This window comes from Heptranchias perlo, unplaced genomic scaffold (assembly GCF_035084215.1).
Source record: "Heptranchias perlo isolate sHepPer1 unplaced genomic scaffold, sHepPer1.hap1 HAP1_SCAFFOLD_73, whole genome shotgun sequence".
NCBI classification, from domain to species: domain Eukaryota; kingdom Metazoa; phylum Chordata; class Chondrichthyes; order Hexanchiformes; family Hexanchidae; genus Heptranchias; species Heptranchias perlo.
The window spans coordinates 403,349-423,567 of NW_027139761.1; the positions used below are offsets into that span (position 1 = coordinate 403,349).

Sequence of the window (20,219 nt, forward strand, 5' to 3'; positions counted from 1 at the left end):
ATTTTGATCTACATCCTCGACAGTATATACAGAAACAAGTAACAATGTTTAAGGGATGTGATTTATTCAATATTCGTTGTCAATCCCTGTCAGATGGTGTAAAAATAAACACAAACTACCCAACACGCGGGTAAGCCCATAAAGCTAAAATGTATACATGGCCGGTTAGCTCAGTTGGTTAGAGCGTGGTGCTAATAACCCCAAGGTCGCGGGTTCGATCCCCGTACGGGCCATAAGGTTCCTATTGCAATATTTTGGTAACTTTTAAAAGTTTGGCAGACTTGAGAAACAAGCGAATCCACACAAAATGTCATGTGGTCAATTTTTTGGAGTAACATCCATTAATATGTTTTCTCATCTATCTTTTTGAGGTCCAAAGTGGACGGCCTCAAACTTGCTTACGTTGAAATCCATTTGCCGCAGTTTTGCCCATTCACTTAATCTAGTGATATCTCTCTGTAATCTCATTCTTCCATCCAAACTGCTTATAATTCTGTCTATCTTTGTGTTATCGGCAAACTTGGATATGTGGTTCTCGATCCCGTCATCTAATATCAATGAGACCGCCTAAATTGGGGTAAATTCACATTCAGCTTCAATCTCCACATCATCTTGAGACATTTTATTTCGTCCGGGTGTGTTGCGCCTTGGAAACTTCTGCACTTTGTCCTCTGGAGCTCAAATATAATTCAATTCGAACAACTGCAAAGATGTCAGAATCCAATTGGTGACTTTTCACGAAAGAGCAGTGAGATAACAGGGCTCGTCCGGGATTTAAACCCGGGACCTCTCGCATATTCCATTAGAAAAACGCCCAAAGCGAGAATCATACCCCTAGACCAACGAACCGCTTGCTAGAAAGCCCCGCAGCCGGTCTAAAATTTCACCATAGTCTTCAGCCGATCGGCTGTCCTTTCCAACCGCTTCTGTCCACCCAATCTCGTTTTCTATTCCTATTTGCAGCAATATCAAGTTGTACACTACCTATTTCCAGTCACCAATATTAGCCTCTCTTTACTAAATTCGTTTACAATGTACGACTTGTTTCTTCAAATAACACTTTTCAGAATTAGTTAATCTGAAGCGACATTGGCATCTGTCTCGGCATCGTCAGAGTATACAAGCTACCATAAGTATATTTTACTCACATTGCTGTTTCCTTTCACTGTGAGGGCGAAGAGACAGAAATGTGGAGACATTAGCTACGAATTTATCAGCTGGGTTGCACCTTTCCTTTTCCGACCGTCTCAATCTTTTTTTCCTTGCCCTTTCCCTGCTGGTGTTGCAGGTTCGATCAGCCTTCACCGTTCCAGGAAGCCTGAGAAGTCCATCAGGGGACAACATCGAGACAAGAGACAAGGAGAGATAGAGAGATTCATGTAAATAAAGTGCCTTTTTCATGGGTGGTTCTGAAAGTAGCAGAATTTTAGTTGCAGATTGGGCAAGATTCTTTCTTGTGTATTTGAATTTTGCAAGAGTACATTGGGCACCCAATTAAAAGCGCCGGCCACGCTCGAGTATCTCTCATGCACTGAGAGAGATAAATGAAGTGAGTTAGATCCAGTTCATTCATTTGAGCATTGAACGGATCTTTAAACAATAATTCAGCGAGCAGAAATCAAACCTGCGAAGGAAAACTCCATTTGATCTTGAATTTAACGCTTCAACCACTCGGTGATCGCAGCGGCACATGGCAGTACTTGCATGGCTGTAGATGCCACTTTAAACTGCCAGTTGCTTCAAACGATGCCCGATAGACCGGCGTTGTCTTGTAGCTTTCCCAGGAGCTTCATTTGATTCGGTGGGTCAAGTTTGGGAAATTGAATGATTTTCAGCGGCAGCTTGTGGTAGTATATTACCTCATTTTCATTACCGGTAATGAACCACTGCAGCCACTGCAGAATTCGTTGCCACCCACAGCCGATCGGCCATCCTTTCAGACCTCTTCTATCCATCCAATCACGTTTTCTATTCCGATGTCGAGAAATGTCGAGTTGCACACTAACTATTTCCTCCGTTCTCTTTCGCAAACATATCACTGAACAAAACTTCACAAGTCACTCAGGAAAAATAATTCAGTTCAAAATCATTAGCTTCCGAAGGACCTGCGAGGACAGACTGACCAAACCTGCGTTCAGTCGTGAAGCTTGTGGGTGTGTTGTGATCCGAAGGGACAGAGACAGGCCTGCGACACAGAGCGATGGCAGGAACTCAGAAATGTGGCCATAAATGGGCAGACAGTCAGTCACAGTCATTGATTCTGACACACGGCCCGGTAGTTGTTCAGTCAGTCGGGGAGCGAGGCCTGCAGCCAGCAAACAAAAAGCCTGGCCTGAGAATAAGGCAGAGACCCAATCAGACGGATAGACAGACAGACATCTGACTCAACGTCAAAACGCAGCGTGATCGAATCACGTTGCGGTGATATCATTTTCACAGTCGCTCAGGGTCCTGCCCACAGGTTTTATAGCGGGGCAGTGTTTTATGGATGGGCTGTTCATTGTTGGTAAAATAATATTGATCAGAATTTAATTTGTTAAATTAAAGTGCTCTTTGTTTGTTAATTTTGATCTACATCCTCGACAGTATATACAGAAACAAGTAACAATGTTTAAGGGATGTGATTTATTCAATATTCGTTGTAAAACCCTGTCAGATGGTGCAAAAATAAACACAAACTACCCAACACGCGGGTAAGCCCATAAAGCTAAGATATATACATGGCCGGTTAGCTCAGTTGGTTAGAGCGTGGTGCTAATAACGCCAAGGTCGCGGGTTCGATCCCCGTACGGGCCATAAGGTTCCTATTGTAATATTTTGGTAACTTTTAAAAGTTTGGCAGACTTGAGAAACAAGCGAATCCACACAAAATGTCATGTGGTCAATTTTTTGGAGTAACATCCATTAATATGTTTTCTGATCTATCTTTTTGAGGTCCAAAGTGGACGGCCTCAAACTTGCTTCCGTTGAAATCCATTTGCCGCAGTTTTGCCCATTCACTTAATTTAGTAATATCTCTCTGTAATCTCATTCTTCCATCCAAACTGCTTATAATTCTGTCTATCTTTGTGTCATCGGCAAACTTGTACATGTGGTTCTCGATCCCGTCATGTAATATCAATGAGACCGCCTAAATTGGGGTAAATTCACATTCAGCTTCAATCTCCACATCATCTTGAGACATTTTATTTACTCCGTGTGTGTTGCGCCTTGGAAACTTCTGCACTTTGTCCTCTGGAGCTCAAATATAATTCAATTCGAACAACTGCAAAGATGTCAGAATCCAATTGGTGACTTTTCACTAAAAAGCAGTGAGATAACAGGGCTCGTCCGGGATTTGAACCCGGGACCTCTCGCATATTCGATTAGAAAAACGCCCTAAGCGAGAATCATACCCCAAGACCAACGAGCCGCTTGCTAGAAAGCCCTGCAGCCGGTCTAAAATTTCACCATAGTCTTCAGCCGATCGGCTATCCTTTCCAGCCGCTTCTGTCCACCCAATCTCGTTTTCTATTCCTATTTGCAGCAATATCAAGTTGTACACTACCTATTTCCAGTCACCAATATTAGCCTCTCTTTACTAAACTCGTTTACAATGTACGACTTGTTTCTTCAAATAATACTTTTCAGAATTAGTGAATCTGAAGCTACATTGGCATCTGTCTCGGCATCGTCAGAGTATCCAAGCTACCATAAGTATATTTTACTCACATTGCTGTTTCCTTTCACTGTGAGGGCGAAGAGACAAAAATGTGGAGACATTAGCTCCGAATTTATCAGCTGGGTTGCACCTTTACTTTTCCGACCGTCTCAATCTTTTTTTTCCTTTCCCTTTCCCTGCTGGTGTTGCAGGTTCGATCAGCCTTTACCGTTCCAGGAAGCCTGAGAAGTCCATCAGGGGACAACATCGAGACAAGAGACAAGGAGCGACAGAGAGATTCATGCAAATAAAGTCGCTTTTCAATGGGTGGTTCTGCAAAGTAGCAGAATTTTAGTTGCAGATTGGGCAAGATTCTTTCTTGTGTATTTGAATTTTGCAAGAGTACATTGGGCACCCAATTAAAAGCGCCGGCCACGTTCGAGTATCTCTCATGCTCTGAGAGAGATAAATGAAGTGAGTTGGATCCAGTTCATTCATTTGAGCATTGAACGGATCTTTAAACAATAATTCAGCGAGCAGAAATCAAACCTGCGAAGTAAACTCCATTTGATGTTGAATTTAACGCTACAACCACTCGGCGATCGCAGCGGCACGTGGCAGTACTTACATGGCTGCAGATGCCACTTTAAACTGCCAATTGCTTCAAACGATGCCCGATAGACCGGCGTTGTCTTGTCGCTTTCCCAGGAGCTTCATTTGATTCGGTGGGTCAAGTTTGGGAAATTGAATGATTTTCAGCGGCAGCTTGTGGTAGTATATTACCTCATTTTCATTACCGGTAATGAACCACTGCAGCCACTGCAGAATTCGGTGCCACCCACAGCCGATCGGCCATCCTTTCAGACCTCTTCCATCCATCCAATCACGTTTTCTATTCCGATGTAGAGAAATGTCGAGTTGCACACTAACTATTTCCTCCGTTCTCTTTCGCAAACATATCACTGAACCAAACATCACAAGTCACTCAGGAAAAATAATTCAATTCAAAATCATTAGCTTCCGAAGGACCTGCGAGGACAGACTGACCAAACCTGCGTTCAGTCGTGAAGCTTGTGGGTGTGTTGTGATCCGAAGGGACAGAGACAGGCCTGCGACACAGAGCGAAGACAGGAACTCAGAAATGTGGCCATAAATGGGCAGACAGTCAGTCACAGTCATTGATTCTGACACACGGCCCGGTCGTTGTTCAGTCAGTTGGGGAGCGAGGCCTGCAGCCAGCAAAGAAAAGGCCTGGCCTGAGAATAAGGCAGAGACCCAATCAGACGGATGGACAGACAGACATCTGACTCAACGTCAAAACGCAGCGTGATCGAATCACATTGCGGTGATATCACTTTCACAGCAGCTCAGGGTCCTGCCCACAGGTTTTATAGCGGGGCAGTGTTTTATGGATGGGCTGTTGATTGTTCGTAAAATAATAGTGATCGGAATTTAAATTGTTACATTAAAGTGCTCTTTGTTTGTTAATTTTGATCTACATCCTCGACAATGTATACAGAAACAAGTAACAATGTTTAAGGGATGTGGTTTATTCAACATTCGTTTAAAAACCCTGTCAGCCGGTGTAAAAATAAACACAAACTATCCAACACGTGCTTGAGCACTTGAAATGCCACAGCATGCAAGGCGACGGACCAAATGCAGGAATATTGGATTGGAGAAGACAGGGCTGATGGCCGGCGCGGACACGATGGGCCGAAGGGCCTCTATCCGTCCTGTATGACTCTATGACTCTATGACTCTAAAGCTAAGGTATGTACATGGCCGGTTAGCTCAGTTGGTTAGAGCGTGGTCTTAATAACGCCAAGGTCGCGGATTCGAGCCCCGTACGGGCCATAAGGTGCCTCTTGCAATATTTTGGTAACTTTTAAAAGTTTGGCAGACTTCAGCAACAGGCGAATCCACACAAAATGTCATGAGGTTAATTTTTTGGAGTAACATCCATTGATATGTTTTCTGATCTATCTTTTTGAGGTCCAAAGTGGACGGCCTCACACTTGCTTACGTTGAAATCCATTTGCCGCAGTTTTGCCCATTCACTTTATCGAGTAATATCTCTCTGTAATCTCATTCTTCCATCCACACTGCTTATAATTCTGTCTATCTTTGTGTCATCGGCAAACTTGGATATGTGGTTCTCGATCCCGTCATCTAATATCAATGAGACCGCCTAAATTGGGGTAAATTCACATTCAGCTTCAATCTCCACATCATCTTGAGACATTTTATTTACTCCGTGTGTGTTGCGCCTTGGAAACTTCTGCACTTTGTCCTCTGGAGCTCAAATATAATTCAATTCGAACAACTGCAAAGATGTCAGAATCCAATTGGTGACTTTTCACGAAAAAGCAGTGAGATAACAGGGCCCGTCCGGGATCTCTCGCATATTCCATTAGAAAAAAGACCAAAGCGAGAATCATACCCCTAGACCAACGAGCCGCTTGCTAGAAAGCCCTGCAGCCGGTCTAAAATTTCACCATAGTCTTCAGCCGATCGGCTATCCTTTCCAACCGCTTCTGTCCACCCAATCTCGTTTTCAATTTCTATATACAGCAATATCAAGTTGTACACTACCTATTTCCAGTCACCAATATTAGCCTCTCTTTTCTAAATTCGTTTGCAATGCACGACTTGTTTTTTCCAATAAGACTTTTCAGAATTAGTTGATCTGAAGCTGCATTGGCATCAGTCTCGGCATCGTCAGAGTCTGCTGTGAGGGCGAAGAGACATAAATGTGGAGACATTAGCTCCGAATTTATCAGCTGGATTGCACCTTTATTTTTTCGACCGTCTCAGTCTTTTTTTCCTTTCTGTTTCCCTGCCGGTGTTGCGGGTTCGATCAGCCTTTCCCGTTCCAGGAAGCCTGAGAAGTCCATCATGGGACAACACAAAGAGACAAGAGACAAGGAGAGATAGAGAGATACATGTAAATAAAGTAGAGTATAAATGGGTGGTTCTGCAAAGTAGCAGAATTTTCGTTGCAGATTGTGAGAGATTCTTCCTCGTGTATTTGAATTTTGCAAGAGTACATTGGGCACCCAATTAATAGCGCCGGCCACGCTCGAGTATCTCTCATGCTCTGAGAGAGATAAATGAAGTGAATTAGATCCAGTTCATTCATTTGAGCATTGAATGGATCATTAAACAATAATTCAGCGGGCAGAATTCGAACCTACGAAGAAAAACTCCATTTAATTTTGAATTTAACGCTTCAATCCCTCGGTGATCTCAGCGGCACGTGGCAGTTCTTGCATGGCTGTCGTTCAGACTGCGTTGGGTTTTCACCGGAGCTCTGTCAGACTGCATTTTCTTTCATGTAGGATTCCAAATGGACACATGTATTCTCTGATCACAACACAAATGGTATTGGTGGTGCATTGGTCGAATTCTCGTTGATAACTTGAAAGACACAGGTTCGATTTACGACCAATGCGGGATATTTTTGCCTTCCAACTTCATCCACTAAAAACCGGACGAAGTGAAACTTTCTTGGCGCCTCTTTGGGCAAATCAGGGTCAGTAAATTACAGTTTCGGAGCGAGCATGGCCGAGCCGGTCTTCGGCGCTTCTTTCAAGTCTCCACCTCCCCTGAAGGCGTGGGTTGGATTCTGAATTCTGGCACTTAATCGTTTACAAATATTTGTTTTCTATTTTTTGTTCCTTTGGCTGGAGGTGATTTTTCTTCGCGGTTGATTTGATTCGTCCAGAAAATCAACCCGATATCCGTCCACGGTAGGTTTGTATTTAAGTAAACCAGCAAGAAATATAAGAACGGATTGTCCTTCACAGTCGCTGCTTCGCACTCGCCTCCAAGCAGCTCCACGACCAGCAGAGAAATCTTGGCTTCCGTTGGCCCGCTCTCTGAATACATTAATTACTTTGCTTCAATCCTCGGTATCGAGCAACAGCAAGTGAACAACAGCAGAACGGGAAACCACAGTAATCATGAATGATGCTGAGAAGAGCCCGAGCCTGTGGAAGACAGACCAGGTCATCAGAAAGGACCAGTCGCCCCGAGCTTGAGGGAACAGCGAGAGTCTGTCTGACTGACTGGGAGAAGATTTTTTGCCTGAAAGTGAATGCGGTTTGAAGTGTTGCAGCTCGAAGGCACTCCCTGCTGGCGAGGAGAGGCAAATGCTCCAGCAAAACAGCCGTGTTCGAGCAGACACAGAAAGCCTTCAGGTTTGAGAAAGGGAAAGAGGCGTCCTGTGGCACAGCGCCAAAATGTTCAGCTGTAAACTTACGAGAGCGGCTTTGAGCTAATTGCTGCTTGATCGCTCCTTTGAGATAGAATTGAACCAACGATCTGAAGATTGATTCTTTTGAAGTGCACTGTTCGACCAGCAAAGCTATCGGAGACCGGAGAAAAATTTACCTCTCTTTGGTCATTGTTTAGTGAGCGCCTTTTGATGTTCCCAGACTCGTGGAGTCTCGTGCTCATGACCGAGGCTGACTCGGCACATGTTCATACCGCAGCGCTGTGGGAGTGTGAGCTGCTGCAAATTCTCCGCAATCTGAGCTAATAAATAGCGCATCTCCTGATGGGTCAGAATATTCCAGATTCGACCTCAATCTGGTTTAAAGGCTTCTGTCGTTTTTGTATTAGTTTGTGGCTTTCGATAGTTTGTAAAGTGATCAAATTTCATCACATGCAAAGCACAACAATCTTATTAAAGTTTTGACTGTCTCTCGGTAACCACGTCAATATCTCCTTCAGTCTGAAATAGAAAGTTAGCTGTTGATTAACGCAATGATTCAACTACAAACTGCGATTAATTAGCTTCATGCAGTTAATTTAATAGGATCTTCACTCTTGTTAGAGTTAATTCCCTGACCCCGAATCGAACCAAGCGGTGGTGGGAGCAGCGCAATCGTAAACCACCAGTCCATCGGGGAGCTTCCAAGATTGCGCACCAGACACTGGAGAACTGATAACATTTATTTCTTTTTCACTCTTTCGTGATTCATTCAGCTCTGTGTTTATTCTCAGGCCGCTTATCTCTCCCTTCCTTTCAGATTCTGACTGCGGATATTCTTGTGGTTCAATATGAATAAGATACCATATCTCACAGCCCCGGTATATTTGCCGTTTCTCTCTGCAGTTCTGTACAAAATCAAACTGTACGCAGATACCGACAGTGTCTCTCTCTCACTCCCCACAGAAGCAGCAGGAGATGCCACTTTAAATTGCCAGTTGCTTCAAACGATGCCCGAAAGAGCTGGGTTGCCTTGCAGCTTTCCCAGCAGCTGCATTGATTCGGTGCGTGAATTTTGGGAAATTGAATGATTTGCACCGGCAGCTTGTGGTAGTAATTGATCTCACTTTCTATTTCATGTACATGCCTACTTGCACTTGGTGCTGTCGTTTCCTGAACATCATCTTCTGTCGCGATCGTCGTTCGAACAGAAAGTGCCATTTTGTGCGAGCAGTTTGACTGGCCCGAAAATGATCTGAATCACAAAGGGGCAAGTGGGAAAGGCCGCGTTGCTCTGCTTGTTCGCAGCAAAGAATTTTCAGCGTTTCCTTATAGTCTAGTGTTTAGGATACGGCGTTTTCATCACCATAGCAACGGTTCGATTGTTGTCTGTCTCAACATCCGCATCTTATACACTCTACCATAAGTGTACTGTAATCAATTTGCTGATTTTTTTACTGTGAGGGCGAAGAGATCTAAATATGGAGGCATTAGTTATGAATTCATCAGCTCGGTTACACCTTTGCTTCTCCTACCGTCTCAGTCTTTCTATCTTTACAGTTCTCTGCAGGTTCGATCATCCTTGGCCGTTTAATAAAGCCTGAGAAGTCCATGAGGGGAAAACACAGAGAGTCAAGGGACAGATTAAAGTATAGAAACAAATGTCAAGTTCTGCGAAAGAGCAGAATTTAACATGGAGCTTTGGAGAGATTCCTTCAAGTGTCTTGTAAGAGATCATTGGGCTCCGAATTAAACACGTCTGCGGCGCTGACATATCTCATTGAAGGAGAGAAATGCGGCTGGTTAACAGCAGTTTATATTTATTTTAGAATTCAACAACACTATAAGAAACGGCGCTGTGAGCAGGATTATGAATCTGCGGGGGAAAACCCTCTTGGATTTTAAGTCCAACGCCTTCAGCACTCGGCCATCGCAGCTGCAAGCAATTGAAATGCACAGCTGTAAATCAGAATGCGTCGGATTATCACAAAAGATCTGTGACATGATGTGCTTTCAGGCAGGTTTCCAACGATACACTTGCCGACCCTTACAGTGCGGACATTGCTGTTTTCGTGATAGAATTCTCGTCTGCCAAGAAGGAAGCCGGGGTTCAACCTCTCGTCCAATTCAGGACAATTGGCATTCAACGTTCATGAGATCGCGTGAAATGTGATACATTCGCACTCAGCTTCAATCTGCGCACCATTTTGAGACATTTGCCTTTCTCCATGTGTGTTGCGTCGAAAAACCACATTGCAAGTCCAACGCCTTAATCATTGGGTCATCGCAGCTGCGAGCGACAAATCCGACACGGCTGTGGATCAAAATGCTGAATGTTGAAACAGACGATCTATGAGACTGTATGTTCTTGGCTTCCAGCTGAACACATGCAACCGGCTGTTGTGCGGACGTTGCTGTTTCAACAGTAGAATTCTCGCCTGCTGCTCGGGAGGCTCGAGTTCGGTTAACGATTAATGTCGGAGTATTTTTATTCTGCGTTCATGTGAATTGGGATATATTTATTTTTCTATTCATGTTCAGCATCAACCTGCACACCATCATTAGACATTTCTTTTCTCCACGTGTGTTGCTTCGACAGAACCTTTACATTCTGTCCTCTAGGGCTCCAACATGCTCATTCCTGCCTTCCACACACTGTCAAGACTTGAAAAACCAATTACTGAACTTGCACTTAAAATGGCAACGCAGGGCTCTTCCGGGATTTGAATGCAAAACCAATCATCAAATCCCCAAATCGAGCTTCATACCCCTAACCCAAAGAGCCAGCGCAATCACACAACTGCAGCCACTGCAGAATTCGGTGCTTCCTTTTACCGATCGGCCATCCTTTGAGAACTCTTCTATCCATCCAATCACGTTTTCTATTCCGATGTGCGGTAATCTCAAGTTGTACACTAACTATTCCATATCAACAATATTAGCCTCTCTTTACCACATTCGCTTTGAATGTGTGACTTGTATTATCAAGTGAGACTCTGCGGAGTTAATTGCTCTAACGCTACATTGTTATCCATCTTAGCATCCGCAGATTATCCACTCTACCACAAGTATAACAGTGACTACACTTCAAAAATACCTCATTGGCTGTAAAGCGCTTTGAGACGTCATGAGGTGGTGAAAAGCGCTTTATAAATACGAGACTTTTTTTCTTTTATACTGGGATAAAATTACTGACTTTTCACTGTGAGGAAAACGAGACATGAATGCATTAAGCAGAATTTAGCATAAAAATGTCTCATTAATGGGAGTAGTGCGACTGAGAAATGCTTAAACAGCCGTCAGTCACCACCCCCGTAGGATTGGAAGATTATGGCCAGCAACTCTGCAGTTTCCACCCTTACTTCCCTTTGCAACCAAGGATGCATCGCATCCAGACCGGGTGACATATCCACTTTAATTACAGCCAGCCTTTCTAGTAGCTGCTCTTTATCAATTTTTATCCCATCCAATATCTCAAATACCCCTTGTTTTCCTGTTTTCCTGTCTTTGGCAGCATCTTCTTCCTTGGTGAAGACAGATGCAAAGTACTCATTTGGTATCTCAGCCTTGCCCTCTGTCTCCGTGCATACAACTCCTTTTTGGTCCTTAATCTCACTTTCTGTTCCGATGTGCGGTAATTTCAAGTTGTACACTAACTATTTCAATTCAACAATATTCGCCTCTCTTCATCAATTTCCTTTATGGTGCATTTTCTTGCAGTGAAAACGCGGTTTGAAATCCCGGACATTGTACCCTCCCTGAGTGGTCTCCACCCACCAACTTTTCGGTTAACGCGCTAAATAATTACGCCAGAGAGAGGCAAAGTTTCTCACGTTAAATAAAAGTGCTTTTTCACCGAGCTAAAGCTTGAGGTTACAGTGAGTAATGAACGCTATCAAATTAATTAATTAAACTAATAAAAGTCTGTGAAAGAACAAGAATTGTTGCAATCGCCATTGGTCAACCGATAACTTTCTGGTGCAGACTCACGGAAATATAACATGGACAGTGAAACTTTAAATCAGTGTTCTGTTCTGTGTGTGATGAACTTTCACCGATTTTCGTTTTCCAGACCGTATTTTAACAGTCTGGTTAAAAATGTTGAGGACACAAGGCATTTGATGCAACCATTCTGAAATTTAACATGAGCGACCAGTGACCACTCCTTTTTGGAGAACAAGTTTATGGCGGGAGGTTCGTCTGGAACAAGTTCCCAAATAACGCTTGAACCCGGCATCGAACCGGAGACTTTGTGCCTTTATAAACAAACGGAATGACCACGACACGACGGAAACCCGAACTAATCAAAAAAACCTCATCGGATGTGTTCAGCTGGAACGTAAATCGCTGAGTCCTTTTTTTTAATTCGTTCATGGAATGTGGGCGTCGCTGGCAAGGCCAGCGTTTATTTCCCAACACGAATTGCTCTTGAGAAGGTGGTGGTGAGTCGCATTATTGAACCGCTGAAGTCCGTGTGGTGAAGGTTCTCCCACAGTGCTGTTAGGTAGGAAGTTCCAGAATTTTGACCAGGCGACGATGAAGGAACGGGGATATATTTCCAAGTCAGGATAGTGTGTGACTTGAAGGGGAACGTGCAGGTGGTGCTGTTCCCAAGTGCCTGCTGCCCTTGTCTCTCTCTGCATTGAATGTGATCGAGTTGCTTCTCCGTTAAACTTCATCACTTCTGTCCCTCATGAAAGACTCTCAATCCTTTTCCTTCCTTTCTCTTTCGCAAACATTTCACTGACCAAAACTTCACAAGTCACCCAGGAAAAAGTCTTCATTTCAAAATCATGAGCTCCCGAAGGAGCTGCGAGGACAGAATGACCAAACCTGTGTTCAGTCGCGAAGCTTGTGGGTGTGTTGTTATCCTGAGGGACAGAGACAGGCCTGCGACACAGAGCGAAGGTAGCAACTCAGAAATGTGGCCATTCAGGTCCATAAATGGGCAGACAGTCAGTCAAAGTCATTGATTCCGATACACGGCCCGGTAGTTGTTCAGTCATTCGGGGAGGGAGGCCTGCAGCCAGCAAACAAAAAGCCTGAGATAAAGGCAGAGACGCAATCAGACGGATATACAGACAGACAGATAGACAGACAGACATCTGACACCACGTCAAAACGCAGCGTGATCGAATCACATTGGGGTGATATCAATTTCACAGTAGCTCATCCTGCCCACCGGGTATCGCGGGGCAGTGTTTTTCGGATGGGCTGTTTATTATTAGCAAAATAATATTTATCAGAATTAAATTTGTTGCATTTAAGTGCTCTTTATCTGTTCATTTTGATATACATCCTCATCAGTTTGATACAGAAACAAGTAACAATGTTTAAGGGATATGGTTTATGCAATATTTGTGCAAAAACCCTGTCATCAGAAATGTTTCATGAATGGAGTGATTCACACTATTGCGCACAGATGCGATGCACAACCGCACATGGAAAGTCTTGTCACTGAGCTTCAGTGAACACATCCTTACCACAGAACGCGGAACTCGAAGCATCAGATAAACGACACCTGAATTGCATCCAAATGTTTCTCCAACTGCAGTCAAATCTCTCTCACTTTGCTCTGACCCCAGCTCTTTCGATCGTTGACGACTACACAAGCAACACCAGGTTCAATGTGCAGTTTCACAAGATCATGCTATCAGTGCCATATATGGACGTGTACAGCATATCGCATCAATGTAATAAGAACATAAGATAAGAACATAAGAAATAGGAGCAGGAGTAGGCAATAAAGCCCCTCGAGCCTGCTCTGCCATTCAATCAGATCATGGCTGATCTTCGACCTCAACTCCACTTTCGCTTTCTATCCCCAAATCCCTTGATTCCCCGAGAGTCCAAAAATCTCTCCATCTCAGCCTTGAATATACTCAGCGACTGAGCATCCACAGCCCTCTGTGGTAGAGAATTCCAAAGATTCACAATCCTCTGAGCGAAGAAATTCCTCCTCATCTCAGTCTTAAATGGCCGACCCCTTACCCTCAGACTATGCCCTCTACTTCTAGACTCTCCAGAAACATCCTCTCAGTAACTACCCTGTTAAGTCCCCCAATAATCTTGTATGTTTCAATGAGATCACCCGTCAGTCTTCTAAACTCCAGAGAGTATCGGCCCATTCCACTCAATCTCTCCTCATAGGACAACCCTCTCATCCCAGGAATTAATCTTGTGAACCTTCGTTGCACCGCCTCTAAGGCAAGTATATCCTTCCTTAGATAAGGAGACCAATACTGTACACAGTACTCCAGGTAAGGTCTCACTAAAGCTCTGTACTATTGCAACAAGACTTCCTTACTTTTTTTACTCCAACCCACTTGCAATAAAGGCCAACATGCCACTTGCTTTCCTAATTGCCTAATAAATAAGCATCCAGCAGGGATTCGGCAAGTGCGGAGAGGAGGAGCTCGTGTGCAACGCAATGGTGACACATGTTGAGTCAATACATTCAGTTGCAGGTTTCGGAACAGAAATGGGTCTGAACTAAAGTCACCAAACAATGTGCGTAGTGGGGAAAGTAATAAATCAACTTCACCACAAGAGGCTAAAATGACCCAATAGTAAGGTGTTTTGATGGATTTGAACCAAGCACTCTTCCGTGATTTATGGTCAAGTGTTCTATTGCTGAACTAAACCCACACAGGATAATATGCACTGTTACACCCTGGTTCAAAAAAGGGTGTGTGGATAAACCCGGCACCGACAGGCCAGTGAGTTCAACCGCAGTGGTGAGGAAGGTTTTATAAAGAATAATCCAGGACGGAATTAATAGTCACTTGGACAAATGTGGATTAATAAAGGAAAGCCAGCACGGATTTGTTGAAGGCAAATCGTGTTCAACTAACTTGGAATATAATCATAGAAATGTTACATCACGGAAGGGGGCAATTCAACCCATCAAGTCCATGCCAGCTCCATGCAAGAGGAATCCAGCTGGTCCCACTCCCCCGCCCAATCCCTATAGCCCTGCACATTTTTTCGTTTCAAGTACTTATCCAGTTCCCTTTTGAAGGCCATGGTTGAATCTGCCTCCATCAGCCCCAAGTGCAGTGCATTCCAGATCCGAACCTCTCGCTGTGTAAAAAAGTGTCCTCATGTATTATGTACCGACGAGGATCCACAAACAAGTGTTCTTTTATTATTGGCCCGATTGTTCTTCTGTTTAGAGGAATATATTGCTACTGAACTCTATTGGTCTCCGTTTTAAATATTTGCCTCTCCTGTTCTATCTCTTTGTCCGTCAACATTTATTGCAGTTTATCTTCCCGAGTTCCATTCTCATCCGCTCAATATGAGCTTTGTTCCAATCTATCACTTTGGTCCTTGTCTTACTTCTGTCTTTCTCAATCTTTTACGGTGGAGGAATTGAGGGAGGGAGTGACTGTGTGAGGATGTGAATGAGTGTGTCACTTAGTGAATGAGTCTGAAAGTTAGAGAGTGTGAATGTGAGTGAGTCTGTGAATGAGTGAGTGAGTGATTGAGTGAGTGTGAGATTGGGGCTGGGACGGCTGGCAGAATCAACGAAATCACAAAATGGAGACAGGCAGACAAGAGAGGTATCGTTTCTGGATCTAGTCATGGCAAATAAAACGGATGAGAAAAGAAAAGTAATCATAGGGGAACATGTCGGCACTAGCGATCATAACATAATAGGGATTAAAAGAATGATGGTGGAAGAGGGCCAGAAGTCTGTCATCAGCACTTGCTGCCTCCATTTTACGGTCAAAGATAGCCTTTCAGCATTTTCCACTTTTATTTCATGGACAATTCACACTTTGAACACTCACAGCTTCTTATTTCATGGCCAGGATATGAATTCTGCAATTTACACGCTTTTCCATTCATTAAGACACACTTCTGTTCCGTAACCTGTAACTGAATATATTGACTTGACACGTGTTACAGTCACTTCACACACTATCTCCTCCTGTCCACACTTGCCTAATGCCTGCTGGATGCGTATTTATTACATTGATGCGATATTCTGTACAGTTACGTATATGGCACTGAGAAACGGCCCATTGAACCTAGTGTTTCTTGTGTGGACTGCAACGATCTAAAGAGCTTGGGACAGAGAACAGTGAGAGAGCATTTAACCGCAGCTGGAGAAAACTCTGGTTCAAATTCAGGTGTCGTTTGTCTGGTGCTTCTATTTCCACGTTCTGTGGTCAGGATGTGTTCATTGAAGCTTAGTGACAAGGCTTTCCATGTTGGGTTGTGCATCGCATCTGTACACAATAGTGTGACTCTTTTCATTCATGAAACATTTTTGATTGCCGTAGTTATTTGTCTCCCAGAATAACTGATGGCGTTTCATTTCAGCATAGCGATATCAATATTGATGATGACCAGGTACTGAGCTCCATTACCTTGTCTGTGCAAAAAAACAGCCTAGGTGTGTGGGTTTAGCTCGGTAGTAGCATTGGATTGGCGATCAAGCGGTCTTTGATTCAACTTCAGGCGCCCCCTCTATCTTTAAAATGTTTTCTCCAGAGAGTCATACAGTAAGTCTGTTCCTGCAGTTGCAGGTTTGTTATTTACGTTGAGTTGCATTGAGTCTACAGCAGGCCATTTGGCTCAAGTGTTCTATGTCAGCATCCAGACTCGTTCATCTGAAACTCCCCATCCAGCTTCCATTCCTTTCTCCTTCGTGTGCTAATCTAGTTTCCCCTTAAATGCATCGAAGTTATTTAACTCAACTATTCCATTTGATAGCCTTTTCAACATTCTTACAACCCTTTGGGTAAGGAAGTTTCTTCTGAATTCCTTTGTGGATTTATTAGATTATCTGATATTGATAAGCTCCAGTAATGAACTCCCCACAAGTGGAAAATTTTTCTCTACCTTTACCCTATCTTATGTACCCCCGAGTGGTCCTAATAATCTGGCAAGTATACTTTTGTTATTGATGTGTCTGTTGAAGAATTTTCTATTTCATTTTATATTCCTTAAGAATTAATTTCCTTGTTTCTCATCGCTTTCTGAATTGTTTTTTGACATCCTCTTCCTGTTCCCTTTTGCCCCAAACCTCTTTCTATTCCCTTTTGCCTGACCAATCCCCCAGAGTCTGACCCCGCCCTCGGCGTCTGACTCCAAACCCAGAGACTGGACTTCGACCCCAGAGTCGGACCCCGCTCCTCGCGTCTGACGCCTGCCCCAGAGTCTAACCCCTCCATAGAGTGTGACTCCACCTACAGAGTCTAACTCCTCCACCAGAGCCTGATAACTCATTCAGAGCCTGAGTCCTCCTCCAGACACTGACTCCTCCCCCAGAGCCTGAATCCTCCCCCACAGTCTGACTCCTCCCAATGACTCAGTTTCCTTGACTTTGATCAGTCACTGTGCAGACGTAGAATTATAGAATCAACGATTGGTTACAGCACAGAAGGAAGCCATTTGGCCCATCGCACCCGTGCCAGCTCTTTGTAAGGGCAATGCAGTTAGTCCCATTCCCCCGCTCTTTCCCCGTAGCCCTGCAATTTTAATCCCTTCAAGTGTTTATCCAATTACCTTTCTGAAAGCTGCAATTGAATCTGCATCCACTGTCCGAATGAGGCAGCGCATTCCAGATCATAAACACTTTCCTTAAAATAAATAATGGCTTTAATAAGGTGGACTGGGGTGGAGGAAATGTTTCCATCATGTGGGGAAGACCAGAACGAGAGGTCATCGCTATAAGATGGTCACCAGTGTGGTGAGAATGTGGAACTCGCCACCAGGAGGAGAAGTCGGAGCAAACAGGACAGATGGGTGAAAGCGAAGATGGATGAGCACAGGTTGGGGGACAGTGACGGAAGGGGAGTGTGATTGGGTGAGATGAAGTGTGGAGGGAGGATGCTCGTGTGGAGCATCAACAGCGGCATTGACCAAAGGAGATGAGTGGCCTGCTTCCCTGCTGTAGACTCGATAAAAACATCAATTCTGTTGTTGCAGGGAAGGACGGACTGAGTGTCTGATTCCCGAGATAAGAATTTAAAAGGAGGAAACTGGATTTGAACCAGAGACCTCTTTATCTGCCGTTAAATGCTCGGTGATGATTTCGTGCACACACAAGGTAACGGAGCTCAGTATCTGGCAGTCACCATTGTTGATATAACCAACCTGAACAGAAGCTTCATAAGTTATTCTGGGAGACAAATAACTATGACAATCAGAATGTTTCCTGAATGCAGTCAGTCACACTATTGTGTATAGGTGCGATGCACAACCCAACATGGAAAGCCTTGTGACTAAGCTTCAGTGAACACATCCTCACCACAGAACGCGGAACAAGAAGCACCAGCCAAACGAAACCTGAATTTCAACCAGAGGTTTCTCCAGCTGCAGTCAAATACGATCCCACTGTGCTCTGCCCCAGCGGCCAACACAAGAAACAGCAGGTTCAATGTGCAGTTTCACAATATCATGCTCTGTCTGCCATATATGGAAGTGTACTGAATATCGCATCAATGTAATAAATAATCGTCCAGCAGGTATTAGGCAAGTGTGGACAGGAGGAGACAGTGTGTGAAGTGACTGTAAGTTGTTTTAAGTCAATACATTCGATTGCAGGTTGCGGAACAGAAGTGGGCCTTAATGAATGGAAAAGTGTGTAACATGCAGAATTCACAACCTGGCCATGAAATAGGAGGCTGTGAGTGTCCAAAGTGTGAATCCTCCAGGAAAAGAAAGTGGAAAATTCTGAAAAGTCTCATTTTTTCCGTCAGATGGAGGCAAAAATTGATGGCGACAGGCTTGTGGTCGTCTTTCTCAATCATTATTCGAAACTTCGTTATGTTATGATCACTATTGCCTAGATGTTCCCCGAAACTGACATTTCTTATCTCCTCCGTTTCAGTTCCCATTACTAGATGCAGCAGTGATTCCTCTCTTGTCTGCCTGTCTCTGTTTTATCATTTCATCGCTTCAGCCTGCTCTCCCTGCCTCCCTCTCGCATTCAATCACTCAAACACTCACTCATTCACACACTAACTGATTCACTGCCTCACTCCCACAATCCCTCTATCCGAAGAGATTGAGAAAGTCATTAGTAAGACAAAGTAATAGATTGGAACAAAGCTAATTTTCAGCGGATGAGATTGGAACTACGTTAAATAAACTGTAAAACATTTTGACAGACAAAGAGATGGAACAGCAGAGGCAAATATTGAAAACGGAGATCAATAGAGTTTAGCAGAAATATATTCCTCAAAAAACAAACTAGTCAATATTGAAACACCATTTGGTTGCCCATCCCCATCTGTAGACAATACATAAAATAATAAAATTACGCAATATTATAAAAAGGATATCGAGGCATTGAAGAAGGTGCGTAAAAGATTTACTGGGATGATACCAGAACTGAGATGAGACATCTATCAGGAAAGATTGAACAGGCTGGGGCTCCTTTCTCTAGAAAAGAGAAGGCTTAGGGGTGACCTGATAGAGGTCTTTAAGATTATAAACATTTTAGACACAGAGAAAATGTTTCCACTTGTTGGGGAGTCCAAAAGCATAGGTCATCAATATAAGATCGTCACTGATAAATCCAATAGGGAATTCAGGAGAAACTTATTATCCCAGCGAGCGGTGAGAATGTGGAACTCGCTACCACAAGGAATAGTTGAGGGGAATATTGTGGATGCATTTTAGTGGAAGCTGGATTATCATATGGGGGAGAAATGAATCGAAGGATATGATGATAGGGTCAGATGAAGTAGGGAGTGAGGAGGCTATTGTGGAGCATCAATGTCAGCATAGACCAGTTGGGCCGAGTAGCCTGTTTCTCTGCTGTCGACTCAATTTTGCTCAACATAAACAACAAACCTGCAGCTGCAGGGAAGGTAGACCGACGGAATGACTCCCAACAGGATGCAGTTAAAAAAGGGAGAGCGGATATCTGGATTGGCACCAACGACATCATGATTTGCAGTTAAATGCTCGACCACTGAGCTACACCCCCACATCTGTGATGATTTCTTGCTCACAAAACTTAACGGAGCTCAGTACCTGGCAGTCAGCAATGTTAATATAACCAACCTGAAAAGAAGCTTCATCAGTTTGTAAGTGCACCAAATCATCACAGATGTCAAGGTGTGGCTCAGTGTTAGAGCATATAACTGCAGATTACAAGATTTTCGGTTCAAATCCAAACGCCTCCTTGCACGTTTTACTTCTTACCTTGGGAACCGTGCACTCAGTCTGCCTTCACTGCAGCAGTAAAATTGTTGTTTACATCGAGTCGACAGCAGGGAAACAGGCCGACTCGTTTGGTTTCTGCCATCGTTGATGCTCCACACAAGCATCCTCCCACCCGACTTCATCTCACGCGATCTCCCTCGTCTGCTGCTCCGGCGAAGAAACATAGAAAATAGG

The 20,219-nt window shown here is 43.9% G+C and overlaps 3 non-coding genes across 3 annotated transcripts; all 3 read left to right on the forward strand.

Annotated features, from left to right (window-relative positions):
- Positions 1-159: 159 nt before the first annotated feature.
- trnai-aau (transfer RNA isoleucine (anticodon AAU)) lies at positions 160-233 on the forward strand. The gene has a single exon. It is a non-coding gene; the product is annotated as a tRNA-Ile (tRNA).
- A 2,489-nt stretch (positions 234-2,722) lies between these two features.
- trnai-aau (transfer RNA isoleucine (anticodon AAU)) lies at positions 2,723-2,796 on the forward strand. The gene has a single exon. It is a non-coding gene; the product is annotated as a tRNA-Ile (tRNA).
- Positions 2,797-5,423: 2,627 nt separating this feature from the next.
- Positions 5,424-5,497, forward strand: trnai-aau (transfer RNA isoleucine (anticodon AAU)). The gene has a single exon. It is a non-coding gene; the product is annotated as a tRNA-Ile (tRNA).
- Positions 5,498-20,219: the final 14,722 nt, after the last annotated feature.